This window comes from Squalius cephalus (genome assembly GCF_949319135.1).
Source record: "Squalius cephalus genome assembly, chromosome: 4".
Taxonomy (NCBI): Eukaryota; Metazoa; Chordata; class Actinopteri; order Cypriniformes; family Leuciscidae; genus Squalius; species Squalius cephalus.
Genome location: NC_137125.1, coordinates 12,936,215 through 12,951,983, shown reverse-complemented (window position 1 = coordinate 12,951,983; position 15,769 = coordinate 12,936,215). Strand labels below are relative to the sequence as shown.

Genomic DNA, 15,769 nt, shown 5'->3' with positions numbered 1-15,769 from the left:
ATTTTTTTTGCTTTAAAAATAGCAAAAATCACTATATCTATGTTATATATTTTTTTTAGTTGTGTACTTACATTATCCCGACTGTTTCCAACAACTTTCAAACCAGGAGAAATTTTAATTTAATTTTTAGACACGGCGCGTTTCTTTATTTCCGTTTTGTCGCAGTCAATGGCGTCATATCCGCGTTGTCTCTAGTTTCCGCTCGTACTGCCATGGCAACCAGAGCTATGAGCAGAGCCATCTGATAGTAACCAAAGCGACAGACGCAGACAACTGTGTAGTTCGCAATGTCTATCTGCACGCTGTTGTTGTTTCGTTCAAACATTATGGACCATGGCAAGCAGACTTTGGATAAAAAAGGAGAACTAAAACGAGAATCAATATCAGCGCGGTGTTTTCGAGATGCCTAGAGCTCCCATAGACAGTATATAAACGAGAGCTCCACGTCCGAGACTTCGACCGCTCCTACATGTACTTTATTAAACAGGTGAGCACATTTACATAAAACTAATCAATGTTATATAGTTCAACAATGATAAAATGTTATAATATGATCTGTATGTTATTCTAATGTTGATGTAACTTAGCTTACTGCTAACGTTAGTCTCATACAGATGAACAACAAACTAACACATACATTTCAACACACTGAATTGAAATGCAGTTTAGTGTGATAGTGTAATGTTAGACCAGGTGAAACAGGGCTGCGTTACCTCACAAGTTTAATTTGTCTAATAAACTGACCTGTGAGTTGTAATTCTGCACTTGCGTGTAGTTCGGTAACGTAGAATGAAATGTCCGTATTCCTTTTATATCCGCGGGACTCGCGTCGCATGTGGAGCTGATAGCTGTCTCTTAGCAATCCCGACCTGCTTCATATCACAGTCATGATAAAAGCATCGATGTATTCAGTCATCCATAAACATTATTAGATCGGTCAGCTTGACGTTGACGACAATATCCATAATTCGTAGCATGTGTTGCGTCATCAAACTACGCCTTTGTTATTGTAAGAAGTTAGCGACTCCTAGTGGACAAAAAATTCCATACTGTACGTTTAAGTATTTTCTACATTAGCCCATCATGTAGGCCTATCTAACCATCCAAGAGCACATGCAGCGTTAAGAGCTGGAAAGACCGCCATAACTGGCAACTCTGCAGAGACTGGATATGTTTACATGCACAACTTTTGTTTCAATCGGACTGAATTCATTCCGATTGATGAATCTGAATGTATTGTAGTTTACATGAACGCTAAACATCGCGATGTGATACATGATCGGGTTGATGTGCGTGTTTATAAGTAAAAAAATTCAAATCGGAATATGAACATATGAACCGTTGTGCCGTGCTGTTTGTAGGCTATTTATCACGCAGTAAAAATGCCCACAACCAGTCGTCTGTATGATAATCTGAAACAAGGACTGGTGAGCCGTTGTCCTGCTTCACTTCACAGATGCTGAGTGAAAGGAGAATTATAGAATGACAGGACATTCATTTATGTGACACTTTATTAATCAGGAGAACAGCTCGTTCAGCGCATCATACGTCGTCCTTTCAGTTTCGGTTTTCAGTCGATCACGTTTTTTCACGTTCTCTCGATAAACCACCCCTTTAAATCCGATCGAAATTATTTGTAATAGAGCTGACACTTCGAGTTTTTAACGGGTTATGTTAAAGCCCTACTTGTTATTAATGTTTTTATGAAATATCTGTAGTGAATGCATTATCATATCATCGTATTATTTACCGCCATGCGAGCCACAAATTAAAGCTTGGCGAGCCGCATGAGGCTTGCGAGCCGCGCAATGAGTAACACTGCCCTAAAGGGACGTGATGGTGGAAAAAATTTGGGATGGGAGAATAAAAAAAATATATATTTTGTGTTCCAATTTTTTTTATGATTCATTTATATTTTTTATTATACATTCAGGGTGAAAGAAAAAAAAAAGTAAATACACAGGCATAAATAAGTAATAATAACAACAAAAATAAAAGACATGACAAAGAGTAAAAATGAAGGTGGTAAAATAAATATATAAATGCAAATACAAATACATTCTCATCAGCAGTATTTTTCAGTTCTCCATTATCTTAGACAGAGAAAGTAATAAATGCACTTAATTCTAAATATTAATGTAAAATGATACTATTATCTGGAATGAAAAGGGCTAATCAGACAAATTAGGAAAATGCAATGTTTGTACATGAAAAAAAGGGTGTCCAAATTTTAGAGAATGAATTTTAGAAACTTTTTTTCAAGTTTGACGAAGTACAAGGCATCTTTAATCCATCTAGAGTGTGATGAGGGATGGGAGTTCTTCCAGTTAAGCAAAATTTGTCATCTGGTCAACAATGTGAGAAAAGCTACAAAATCAGCAAAATAGCAGGAAACCGAATAGTCAGCAGGCAGGACACCAAACAGGCCAATGATAGGAGAGGGTTGAATATATAACAAACATATGCATTCCCACCACTGATCTATATAATGACTGGATGGCTCATGACGTTCTAAACTGCCAGAGGGTAGTGAAGCCACCGGAAGTGTTCGAGCGGCCATCTTACGATTCCCTACCAGCAGAGGGCTCCAACGGCCGTTATACAGAGATTGGTAGCTCCGACGACACTTCTAAGCTGTGCAGCATACAAGTGTAAAACGACGTTCACTAAAATATGTAGAAAAACTGCCCACAGGTTGTAATTCAAGCCCTGTAAGTAGTAATGTATATGCACAATTGTCGCTATTCCCGTGTTGGTTTCTCTGAGGCAAGAGTTATGCTTCTTCTTCAAAATTTTTATTTTTTTTATAAAACAGTCAACAGTAGCCTATACGAAACCTCAGAGAAGCAATACCGGTAATCACAATTAAGTGTTCAATAGCGACACCATTTGACAGCTTCAAAAGAGCTTCGTGCAGAGTCCGTTTACCGCTACCCATACAATTTGTATTACTGTAAAACTTCAAATAATAGCCGAGTCCCAAATAGATGCCTGTCTCTTTTACACGGTTTGGCTACAGGTTTGTATAAATAAAGGCCGGTCTCAAATAGAGGCCTGGTCTGTTTTTTAGTTTCGGGTTGTATTTAATCTTCTAAACCTGTCAGATCGTCTGTTTAAGCCAGTTCTATGGAGCAGATTGCACACGCAAGAGAGCCCTGCGCATCTGGGCGGGAGCTGTTAGCGCAAACAGAGTTAGCGGAGGCCGGAGAGGGAGAAGTGGAGGAAAGCGATGAGGAGGAGGAATTTACCAATGAACGTGTAGTTGAGGATCGCGGTGATGATGATAGTGATGAATAGGGTCCTTTTTTATCACATTATTGCAGTTGTTTTACAGGGTAGCCTTCATTCTTTCTCGTTGATGTGTTTCTGGCAACTAGTTCATAGGCTCGATGGATATTACTGGTAACTTGTATTGTTCAGCCCATGGCTGTCACATCGTTTCGTTTTTTTTATGCTGCCAATAATCTAAAGGGGGTCGCACACGCCGTACGAAAGGCGCAGCGCCGCGTCGCATCTATGACAACTCGAGGTATCGCACACTGGACACGCACTTTGTCAGTTTATGGCCAGCAATATAGTTATGTTTAAGAATATTATGGAATTAAGATCATGTCTGCACTATGTTATGATTTTACTGTACAATTACATACAATCGTTGCTTAGTGTGCAGTCTGAATTTACTTTAACTCAAGAGCATCCGTTAACAACTGAATGAATTGAGAATATCACCTGAAAATCCGATAACATCAGCAATTTTCATTCAAGCAGCTGATTTCTGTAAATGAATGTAAAACTGAATCTATATTGCAGCACAAGGTGAAGTCAGTATATACATTAACGACGATTTGAGACAATGTACACTCATAGAGAATAATGTGTTTGAATTTTAAAGATGTGGCGCTGCGCTTCTCGTCTGGTGTGCGACCCCATTTAGACATTCGGAAATATAGTAGGCTAATTCTGACATTAACTGATCTGTTAAACACAAACACAGATATGGTATCCTCCTACTGTCATGCTCATCTCAACACTAAATTAAAGGCCTGTCTCATATAGACGCCTGTCTCAAAATACAAGCCGGTGCAGTTTGTCAATTTGGGAAAATAAAAGCCTGGACTATTATTTGAAGTTTTACGGTATGCATTTCCTGAACATGTACTTGCTAACTAATCAAACACTTTATTTGAACAAACTACTTATCTATAAAACACAATCGGTCTTCTGACCTTTTACTATCGTGTCAATTGATTTTGATATGCGCCAGGGAGAGAATCATGCTTACTCGTGTTGTTTGAAGACGGTGAGAGTGCGCTCTCTCTCTCTGCTCGTTCTTACAGGTGCCCTGTCCACTGATCTAAATAATTTGTTGTTACAACGACTTATTTGTTCCCTCATTTTAATAAATCGTGAACACGTTTAACTAATTCCATCCCTCATTTTGATTTAATGAATTACAACGTGGCCACAATATAGTAAAATGAGGGAACAAATTAGTAAAACGTGCTGAGGTAGCCTATTATTAATTCGTGGCCACAAACAATATTCACCTGAATATTCACAAAAATATAGATCTTTAGCATTCACTATTTAACCCTCTATGGCATGACTTTTTTTTGTCCCATTTTTTGGGAGCTTGGGGGTTATTGATAACATATCCATCATAAAATGTGCCCCCCCTCCACCCCTGAACCACATATGGGTTTGTTGCCTCAGGGCAACACTGTGCTACGAGGGTACTAAAACTCAAAGGTTTTCTACATAAGTGGAATAGGGAAAACAAGCAATATATGCTTTAGAAAATGATTTATTTTGACAAACATCAATCACAAATGGTTTTAACCAATCACAAACATCAAATAATCAACAAAAACAACTATTACTACTAATTACAACTAACACCCCCCATATGTATGTGTATGTGTAGTGTTTGGTGTAAATGTTCATATGAATATGAACATTTATACATAAAGTGTTATGGGGGGTGTTAGTTGTAATTAGTAGTAATAGTTGTTTTTGTTGATTATTTGATGTTTGTGATAGGTTGAAACCATTTGTGATTGATGTTTGTCAAAATAAACCTTCTAATATTTGTTTTCCCTATTCCACCTATGTAGAAAACCTTTGAGTTTTAGTACCCTCGTAGCACAGTGTTGCCCTGAGGCAACAAACAAAAAAAAACACAGTTTTAGTATATAAATAAAAACAAAATAAATCTTTAAACAATCAAACATACTTCTTTACATACTGATGCACATGCATATATTTTTTAATAAAACAATATTTTAACTTAAACATGTTAAAAAGTGATATTTATCTTACTAATTGGTGGCACTCTGTAGCATGTGGTTTTGCTTCATTAAAGCACAGCTCCACCCCCCCAAAAAAGGTCACACCCACTTCAGCCCCTCATTTCATTGAACAGACATGTCAGGTGATATTATATATAAAAAAAATATATATAAAAAAATTAAAGGGGCGGTGTGAGGTCCAAAAATGTGGTTTGTTGCCTGAGGGCAACACCATGCCATAGATAGAGGGTTAATTAATAGTATCAAACAGTTCTTCTTACCTGTGAAGATAGCTCTTCAGAGAAGGCGGACTAGTGTTCTCATACAGCTTTTTATTCCTTTTGCAAAGAAATGGCCGTTTTTTAATAAGCAGGACAAATTTTCGACTTTAAACAAATGCCCATTTAAATGCTTAGGATATTTGCATTGTAAGAATGTACAGGGAGACTTTAAATTTAAAAACGGTTCCTCCTTAGGCAATGTTTTCTCAGTCAAATCATAAAATTTCCTATTGATTCAATTGAACGCGTGAGCTCACTAGGGAATACCAATATGGTGGCGCGGTGGCTTCACTGTTTATGGCGTCATGAGCTATCCAGTCATTCTATATAGATCAGAGGTTCCCACGCAAAGATATTTGCTTTGCCACGCAAAACCTGTTGTGAGCTCAGCCAGACACTTCCTGTTTAATGTCCCGCTGGCAGTGTTTCAGAGGTCTGTACGTTAATGGAGCGTTTCGTGTTTGAACTTGGACTCAAATACAAAGAAATGCGGTCAGTTGTTAACTTATAGGTGGTATCAGTGATTTCAGGCCCAAATATATATATTTTTTTCCTAACGATCCGCTAGCTGCCCGCCCCATATGCATGCCGTCAAAAAAACGCGTCTCTGTAGGCAGCCTAGGCTCTGAGATCTGCACACAAAAACAAATGGTTTCACCAAACACTCAAAACAAAAACAAATAGTGTTCCAACCAATCACAGACAGGGGGAGTGTGTTGTGAGGTTTTGAGCCAGCTTTTTCTTCATCTCCGACTTCGCGTGCAGCCGTGCATGAGCACGGCTTTTTTGTGTGCAGATCTCAGAGCCTAGGCTGCCTACAGAGACGCGTTTTTTTGACGGCATGCATATGGGGCGGGCAGCTAGTGGATCGTTAGGAAAAAAATATATATATTTTTGGGCCTGAAATCACTGATACCACCTTTAAGGAGTTCAGTGAAGTTGGCAATATAATCACAGATTCAAACTTCCCGGATAAACATTGTTAAAACACAAATTACACTTATTAATGATCAAATAATTCCCTCCATCAATTCTACATTTATGTAAATGCTGCGTGACTTCTATGTGTTTTAATGGGTGCGCGCGCTGAACATTCGAGTTGCATTTGAACTGGAGCAGAGGGCGTTGTCATGGAAACGGGACGGCAGCTCAACTGAGACAAGCAGTAACTCCGTCTCTCAGTGTTGTTTTCACTACTTTCAGGTAAGTTTAGTCCCCAATCTTACACAAATAGTACATACAAATGCTTCTGACACATTCTTTCATGTAAATGAAGTTGAATTAATTTACGCTTCTGTTGAATATTTACGTTATAGAAATGGTTTGGGAAAAGTCTGTTAGCATCTCAACCGTTAAGCTCATTAGAGTTAGGTTAACTATAGACTCGAGCTGTACGTTTGGGCTTTTAATCCCATATTATGTGAGATTTTGATAGTTTTGTGAAGGTTTTGCTGGCAATTTTTCAATGTGTGAATGAAAGTAAACTAACTTATTTAACTTAAAAGTATTCACTGGACGGTTAATTCATAGTTTTCTCGTGACGTCACACGACTCACACCAATATAGGAACGCCCACCTGGAGGGCAAATCAAACGGGTGTTATAATGCCATTTACGCCTAGTATTAACATGAATGTCACGCAACCATTTAATGCACAAGTCAGTTGAATCACCATTTTATATTAATATGCTCTTTTAATTTAAGCGCACAGCCACACGTCACACAGAGGCCTATTTTAAAAAAATCTATTTATTCCTGATATTTAAGAAAAATAGATATTTAAGAAAAATGCGATGTGCAATAACTCATTAAATAATGCAATATTTGATACGCGATCCAATAATACTTAAAGTGTGTAAAATAAATTTAAATTATCTTTCAAATATATTCAAAATTTTATAACCTACAGTACATGCATGTTTCACATTCTTTTTATGACAAGAAAACATCCCTACAGCTTCTGAAAATGAACAGCAGTGTAGCATTACTATTTACTGTAGCCATAAGAAGTGTTATTTTAACATCAGTGTAAACCACAGGGGTTAGGTTATCCTACATTAGGTTTATTTAACAACAGAACCTGAATGATCAAATGTAAAAATACAACACTGCTTAGTTTTCACTGTATGAATTAAATATATCCTGATTCTTATTAAAGCTACAAAAGTTATTCAGCCAAGAGCAGTGAGTGATTTTCTCTTTGTCTTTTGTTCACCCCAGTTATTGCAAGCTGTTGCGATATCACGATATATACATTTGCGACAATTCGATCAATTCAGTGCAGCCCTATTTCATATGTATGATAATCATATGAAATGTTCACCTTTTTGATTTGCTGTTAAAGTGTGTGCACTTACAATTCACATGGTTGTGTTAAAAAAAAATAAGTTGCAAGATTGGTGCAGAAACATTAAAATAACATTTTAACATGAAAGAAAGTGGACATTTTAATGTTCTTGGAATGTTCCAAATAAACGTTCTTTGAACATTATGTTAACATTCCAGCAACGTTATGCTGATATACTTCTTAAAATAACATTTTAACATGAAATGTTCCTGTAACGTTATGCTAACCTTAAGATAACATTCCAGCAATGTTAAGCAAACTGGATTTTTTTTTATTTTTCAACCCATTTGTGAGCTCAACCTGGCAACCTACAACCCAGTTGCGCAGTAGATATCTGCGCAGGAAGTAGACGCGAGAAGTTGAATAAACGCACTGGTACAAATGGGAAGAGAAGACTCAGTGGTAAATATTTAGCGCAATTAAAGCAGCATCCCTTTTTTCTGTCATCCTTTGGCTGGCGTTATATTATATGATGCGCTCTTATTGCAATATGCTTTTAAACCATTTAAGCCAAGACAAAGCGCCTGAGCGCCAGAATCAAGTTCTCTTTCGGCTTGAAGTTGTACGAACACTAACATGCAATTATGCCAAAATGTCTGTTTTGTCGAGTATCCTCATAAGAGCAGACTGAGCAGTCTTAAATTAGTTAAATAAAGTTTTAAATGAACGTAAAGAGTTGTGAGAGAATGAGACCCGCATCTCTGTCAGCAGCGGTTGGTTTTAAAGGGACAGCCAGGGACGTGCATAGGGGGGTTGAGTTGTATAACAAGGTGAGTTTGTGATGTATAACAAACGAACGATCATCATCAGGGTTCCAGACTTTTTGAGCATTATTTGAGAATGTGCGAGTTAAAATTGTATGTGGTCGCATTTGTGCGAGTGCATGGTCATGGAATTTTCCTGCATTGAACTTGCTTTAGCGCCCGCCAAAGTGAATTTTCGTCCCGCCAAAGTCTTATTTGATCTGTGAGTAATGTAGATGAACTGCTGCGCTTATGACAGGGAGCATGTTTAACTGAGAGAGAGAGAGAGAGAGAGAGAGAGAGAGAGAGAGAGAGAGAGAGAGAGAGTTCCATTCAGCAACAGCAGCAAGAAAATGAGCTCCTGATTTTTTGCTTTTTAAATGTTGTTTTAAGACAAGACAGACAATCAGTTTTGATACAATTCTACAAAATAAGACCTTCTGCAACATATTAACTACAAAAGGACTTTAAATCCATCAAGAAAAAATCAGCAGAAGACAACTAGCAGACAGCTAACTGACAGAAGGCTAAAAGGTCCCACAACTGCCACCAGAGAGAAGAAAGAAGAACTCTAAGTGAGTAGAGATATAATACAAAATATCTACAATCAACTACCTTTATTTTGGGGAAAAGATTTGCCCAAAAACTGAGTTTGAACAAATTAAGCTACAGTTAAAGGGCTAACTCCAGTGGATATTAACATATTCATAAAACAACAACAACAACAACAACAACAACAACCAACTGCCAGCAACTGTCAAAATATTTGAACAATGACAGAATCAATACCCATAACATACCCATCCAAAGCTACCAATGAGATCCTAAAGAAAAGACACAAAGAAAATCTCCTCAAGAACAGTCCAGAAACCCTGTACTCAGACCTGTACAGGACCGGAGAGGTCAGTAACATCATATTCTACACAGAAGACCCAGAAGCCTGGCACTCAGCGATCAGACATCATTACCCCACAGTGATCAGAAAGGGCATCAGTAATGGATGGAAACTGCAGATTAAAGAAGGAGATGATTCAGATTCTGATGTCACAATAACAGCTAACCTATATAAAAATGGGACTGTAATGATTCAGGGGAAGCTGAAACAATTTGAAAAAGATTTCCTCCAAATTAAAGAAAAAGCTCAGCTGAACAAGCTCAGCCCTAATACACAGAAGAGTGCAGAAGACACCTCGACCTCCAGCCATCAGTCCAGGGACGACAGTGAGGAGATCTCCCTTCTGCACAGCATCATCAGCGACATGAAGGAGAAGTTCAGGGAGATGGAGCTGGAGCTGGTGCAGCTGAGAGAGGAGATGCATCGAGCAGTGAAGGAGACTGATCCAACAGAGAAAGAAGCGGATTACAGGAAAGAAATAGAAATCCTTAAGAAAGAAACCCAAGAAATGAAAAACCAGGGAGAGGAGTACAAAAATCAGCTGTCTGTAATGAGGGAAGAGTTGAGGAAGCTGAGAGAGAACAGAGAGTCAGCTGTGGAGAAGCAGCCGACACAGAGAGGAGAACAGCAGAGCTCAGAGGAGACGGCTCCTCCAGCGACCACACAGACCCAGCCCAGTGGCCCTCCTCCATCCGACTCCTGCAGGCAGTCACAGCCTCAGGTTATACTCCTCATGGACTCCAATGGCAAGTTCATCGACGAAAAGAAACTGTTTCCAAGAACAAACATAAAGAAAATATGGTGCCCAAACACACAGAAGGCCCTGGAGCTCTTGTGTGAAGAGCAGCTGGGTTCCCCCAGCCACATTATCATCCACACCGGCACCAACGACCTCAGAGCTCAGCGAGAGAGAGTAGCCACAGCTCTCATTAATGTGGCAGAGAAGGCAACCTCCAACTTCCCCAACTCCAAAATCATCCTCTCCACCCTGCTACTGCGCTCTGATTTCCACCCAGACACCATCAGGCATATAAATGCTAGAGTATCCAGAGACTGTGCCCTAATGCCCAACGTACACCTGGCTCAGCACCCCACACTGAACCTCAGCAGCCTTTATGACCATGTCCATCTCCACAGAAGGGCAATCCCCATCTTCGCCAAAACCCTGAAGGACATCGCACTCAACCGCAGATCCAGCGCACCACAGCGACCTCATGGACACCCCATAGAGCCACTGCAGGGACACCCCTCAAAACACCACCCCTTCACCTCTGACCGGAGGAGCCCCACGACAGGCCCTGTGTTTCCCCCTGGAAGACACCGCATGACCCGGCCTGCAGCCCCCTCGCCTTCTCATCCACACGAACATCAGCAGGAGCAGCAGCCGGGCAGCCGGAGCTACGCTGAAGCAGCCAGCCGATCACTGACCCACCCCAGCACAGTCCACAGCCAGCCGGCCTCATCTCCATCCAGAGACCTCTCACACATCCAGCACATGCTGACTCTGCTGTGCTCACACCTCATGGGTTAGTGACAGAAAAAAAAAAAATTTATACACAAGAAAATGTCTGTATGCGTGCATGTGTATGTGTGTGGTGTGAGTGTTTTATTTCTATTTATTTTAAAACAGATTCTTAGAAACCTATTATTTATTATTCTTGAAAAAAAAAAAAAAAAAAAAAAAGTATGGATGTGTATTTATTTTTATTTTGTCTATTTTGTATCAGATTCTTAGAAACCTCATATTAATTCTTCTAAAAAAAAAAAATGTGTGTATATGTATATATATATATATATATATATATATATATATATATATATATATATATATGTATATGAGTGTGTATGTGTGGATGTATATACATACATAATATGAATGTGATGTCTTTGCATATTTATTTTACTTGGTTTATGCAATTAGTTTATATTCTTAGATACATCATAATATTAATATATTCTTCTTGATTTGTCAATTCAATATACTGATGTCTGTCTTGTTTTGAAATAACAAATGTAATTATTTAATGAGCTCATATTCTCTAAAAGTCACATGTTGGAATATTCAAGGACTGAGGTCCTCTGTTTTTGGTATTAAGAGCCAACATTCAGACTTTAAAAAGGAAATTCATGATTCTGACATCATAATACTGCAAGAAACATGGAATGTTAGGGATTTGTCCACTGGCTGCCCAATTGGATTTAGAGAAGTAGTTCTACCATCAACGAAACTAAGAGGGGTGACTCAGGGCAGAGAGTCAGGGGGGATGCTGATATGGTATAGAGCAAATCTCATAGACTCAATCAAAACCATACACATCGGAAAATTTTACATTTGGTTAAAAATCCAAAAAGACATCGTCTCCACAGACCGTGACATATTCTTGTGTGCTATATACCTCCCCCCAGCCGAGTCTCCCTATTACAGTGAAGACACCTTCTCCATCCTGCAAGATGATATTAGCCATTTCCAGACCAAAGGGAATGTGTTAATGTGTGGCGATTTAAACGCCAGAACTGGAAATTAACCAGACTTTGTCAGCACACAGGGAGACAAGTATACAAACACCAGCCACCCTCTGCCCTCATACCAGCTCAGAAATAATTATGACCAATTCACAAACAGAAGTGGGAGAAGTCTACTTGAGCTCTGTCGATCACTGGGCCTGTATATAGTGAACGGTCGCATACGGGGAGACTCTTTTGGTTGTTATACCTTTAATTCTTTCCTGGGCAACAGTACTGTCGATTATTTCATCACAGACATTGACCCAGTGCATCTCAGAGCATTCACAGTCAGTCCTCAAACACCTCTGTCAGACCACTGTACAATTACACTATATTTAAGACGAACTCATACCAATGAATCACGCAGACAGCCCTCCCATTTACTGAAGCTGCAACAGCCCTACAAGTGGACAAAAAACAGCACAGAAAACTATCAAAATGCAATAGAAAGCCAAACTATCAAATTATTATTAGACAAATTTATAACTAACACATATTCACAAAATAAATTAGGCATAAATCTGGCACTAAGTGACATTACCAACATTTTCCACCAAACAGCATCCATGTGCAATTTGAAAAAGAAATCATCAAAAAGGAAACCAAAAAACACCAACGAAACGTGGTTTGACAGTGAGTGCAAACATATCCGAACAACAGTACGAAATCTGTCAAATCAAAAACACAGAGATCCTGACAATGAAGAACTCCGCCATCAATATCATGAAGCTCTTAGACTGTACAAACAAACTCTAAGAGTAAAAAAGGAAAAACACACAGAACAAATATTTCAAGAAATGGAGGAGTCAATAAATACCAGTAACTTCTGGAACAACTGGAACACTCTCTATAGACCACAACAGGGAGAACTGGCCATTCAAAACGGGAACATATGGAGGACACACTTTGAAAATCTGTACAAAACACCTGAAACAAATCCTGCTCGAAATGAATTAAAAACCAAATTAGAAATCCTTAAGGAAAAATTTAAGACAACCAGAACCCCCTAGATTTCCCAATCACTGTAGATGAGCTTACAGAGAGACTACATGCTTTAAAACCCAACAAGGCATGTGGCATTGATGGAATATTAAACGAAATGATCAAATACACAAATGAAAAATTCAAAACTGCAATAATCAAATTATTCAACACTGTTTTGAGTGTAGGATATTTCCCCGACTCCTGGAACCAAGGCCTGATTACACCGATCTTTAAACAAGGAGACAAATATGAGCCAAACAATTACAGAGGCATATGTGTCAATAGCAACCTGGGGAAAATATTCTGTTCGATTGTTAATATAAGACTGCAGAACTTTCTCAAAACCCACAAAATTCTGAACAAAAGTCAGATTGGTTTTCTGCCCAAACACAGAACATCTGACCACATCTACACCCTCCACACCATCATTGATAAACATGTTTACCAGAATAAATCTAAAGTCTTCGCTTGCTTTATTGACTTTGAGAAGGCTTTCGATTCGATCTGGCACGAAGGACTATTCCTAAAACTACTGGAAAATGGGATTGGAGGGAAAACATTTGATCTGATAAACACCATGTATAAAAACAACACATGTGCTGTAAAAATAGGGAATAATCGAACAGAATTTTTCCCCCAAAATCAAGGAGTCAGACAAGGTTGCCCATTGAGCCCCACTCTATTTAACATCTATATAAACGAATTAGCCAAAGCCTTAAATAACTCCACTGCCCCCGGCCCAACCCTGACGGACTCAGAGATCAGATGTCTCCTCTTTGCAGATGATCTAGTCATTCTGTCAGAAACAAAAGAGGGACTACAACAGCTCCTCGACGTCGTAGAGACATTCAGTCTAACGTGGGCTCTCAAAATTAACTTAGCTAAAACAAAAATAATGATTTTTCAAAATAGATCCAGGTGTAGGGAAAATAAATATGTCTTCAGAGCAGGAAACCAAGTCCTCCAACACACCCACGAATACACATATCTGGGACTAAAGCTGAGTTCAACAGGGAACTTTAATCTGGCTGTGAATGAACTGAAAGCAAAAGCAATGAGAGTCTTCTACATGATTAAAAACACTATTCGGCATGAAATTCCAATTCAAACCTGGCTAAAAATCCTAAAAGCAATAATCAAACCCATTGCTCTGTATGGCAGCGAGATATGGGGACCTCTAAAAACCTAAGATTTCTCAAAATGGGAAAAAGAGGAAATCAAAACTCTGCAAACCCAAATTTGTAAAAGCATCCTAAAAGTAAACAGAGCGACACCAAACAACTCGTGCAGAGCTGAATTAGGACAATACCCCCTGCTGATCACTATCCAGAAAAGAGCTGTGAAGTTCTACCAGCACCTAAAGCGCAGTGACCCGAGCTCATACCAGGCTGAGGCCCTGCGGTGTCAGGAGCAGAACCGGCACCGGAGCGCACTCTCTCAGCTCATGCTGAAACTACAGCCAGACAAGCACAGCACTATCTGGCCCAACCAAATTATTAAATTACAAAAACAAAATTACATTAACTATTGGAAAGATGCTACTAAATCACAAAAGAAGATGGAACTCTATTTACACCTGAAAAGAGATTATAAACCAGCAGAATACCTGAGCTGTGTGAAAGAGCATAAAGTGAGAAAGACCCTGACCAAGTACAGGCTGAGTGACCACAGTCTGGCTGTAGAGAGAGGCCGGCACAGGCAGAGATGGCAGCCGAGAGAGCAGAGGCTGTGTTCACTGTGCTCTCAGAGAGAGGTGGAGACAGAGGAACACTTCCTGATACACTGTGATCACTATCACAGCATTAGATCAGACTATTTCACTAGATTCCAACAACTAGAACCAAATTTTATGGCACTACCAAATTCAGAAAAATTAAATCATATTTTGGGTGAGGACTCCAGCTCATTCACAACAGCAGCAAAATATGTGACAGCCTGCCACAAACTACGAGAGTCAGCCAGTGGACAAAAATTTGTTTACTGATTGATTTATTGAATTTATTGATTACTAGTGCAAAAAATGCCCGTGCAAAATCAGTTTTTGTGTGTGTTTTTAGTAATTGTTGGTTTGGTGTGTTTGAGTGCTCATTGTTACAATTACACAGCAAAAGTTTAGTGACATCTTTATTTGTGCATGGAAAAAAGCACACAGTGAACTCCGAGAAAACGCTATGCTTGAGCAAACAGTTTGTGAATAGGCAACTACAAATGATGCCCGTGAAAGAGACTGTGAACGCATTGAATAGGATATGTTTAGTTGGTGAATAGCATAGGCTACTATTACACAGTAGCGATAGCGTTAAGCGCACCAGAATGAAATATAATATTCAGAAGTAAACAGCATAGCTGACTTACAGATTCAGTTTACATCCACAAATGAATAAGCGTGTCGATTCAGGGAGCAGTGCAAAATGCCCGTGCAAAATCAGTTTTTGTGAGCTGATCGCCGTCAAAAAAGTTCAGGAGATATTTCTTGCGATGGCAATATGATCAAAAATAACTTTATATTGATTCAATGGATTAATTGCATTTTGAAAAGAAAAAAAAAGTCATGAATTTATTGCATTTTTGGGAAAAAATAATCCGTTTTTATAATAAATCTTAAAAAATTCAAATCCAGATTTTGATTTTCAATGTTGTTATAACCTAAAGATGCTATGTGAAAGTTTGAAACAGAAAATAGTGGTTTTCACACATTTAGTGGTTATCTCACATTCGAGAGATAT

The 15,769-nt window shown here is 38.9% G+C and overlaps 1 protein-coding gene across 1 annotated transcript in view; it reads right to left on the bottom strand.

The window, feature by feature from the left end:
- The window catches only part of LOC307157625 (uncharacterized protein), a 50,080-nt gene that overhangs the window by 15,934 nt on the left and 18,377 nt on the right, over positions 1-15,769 (bottom strand). The window lies entirely within an intron of this gene.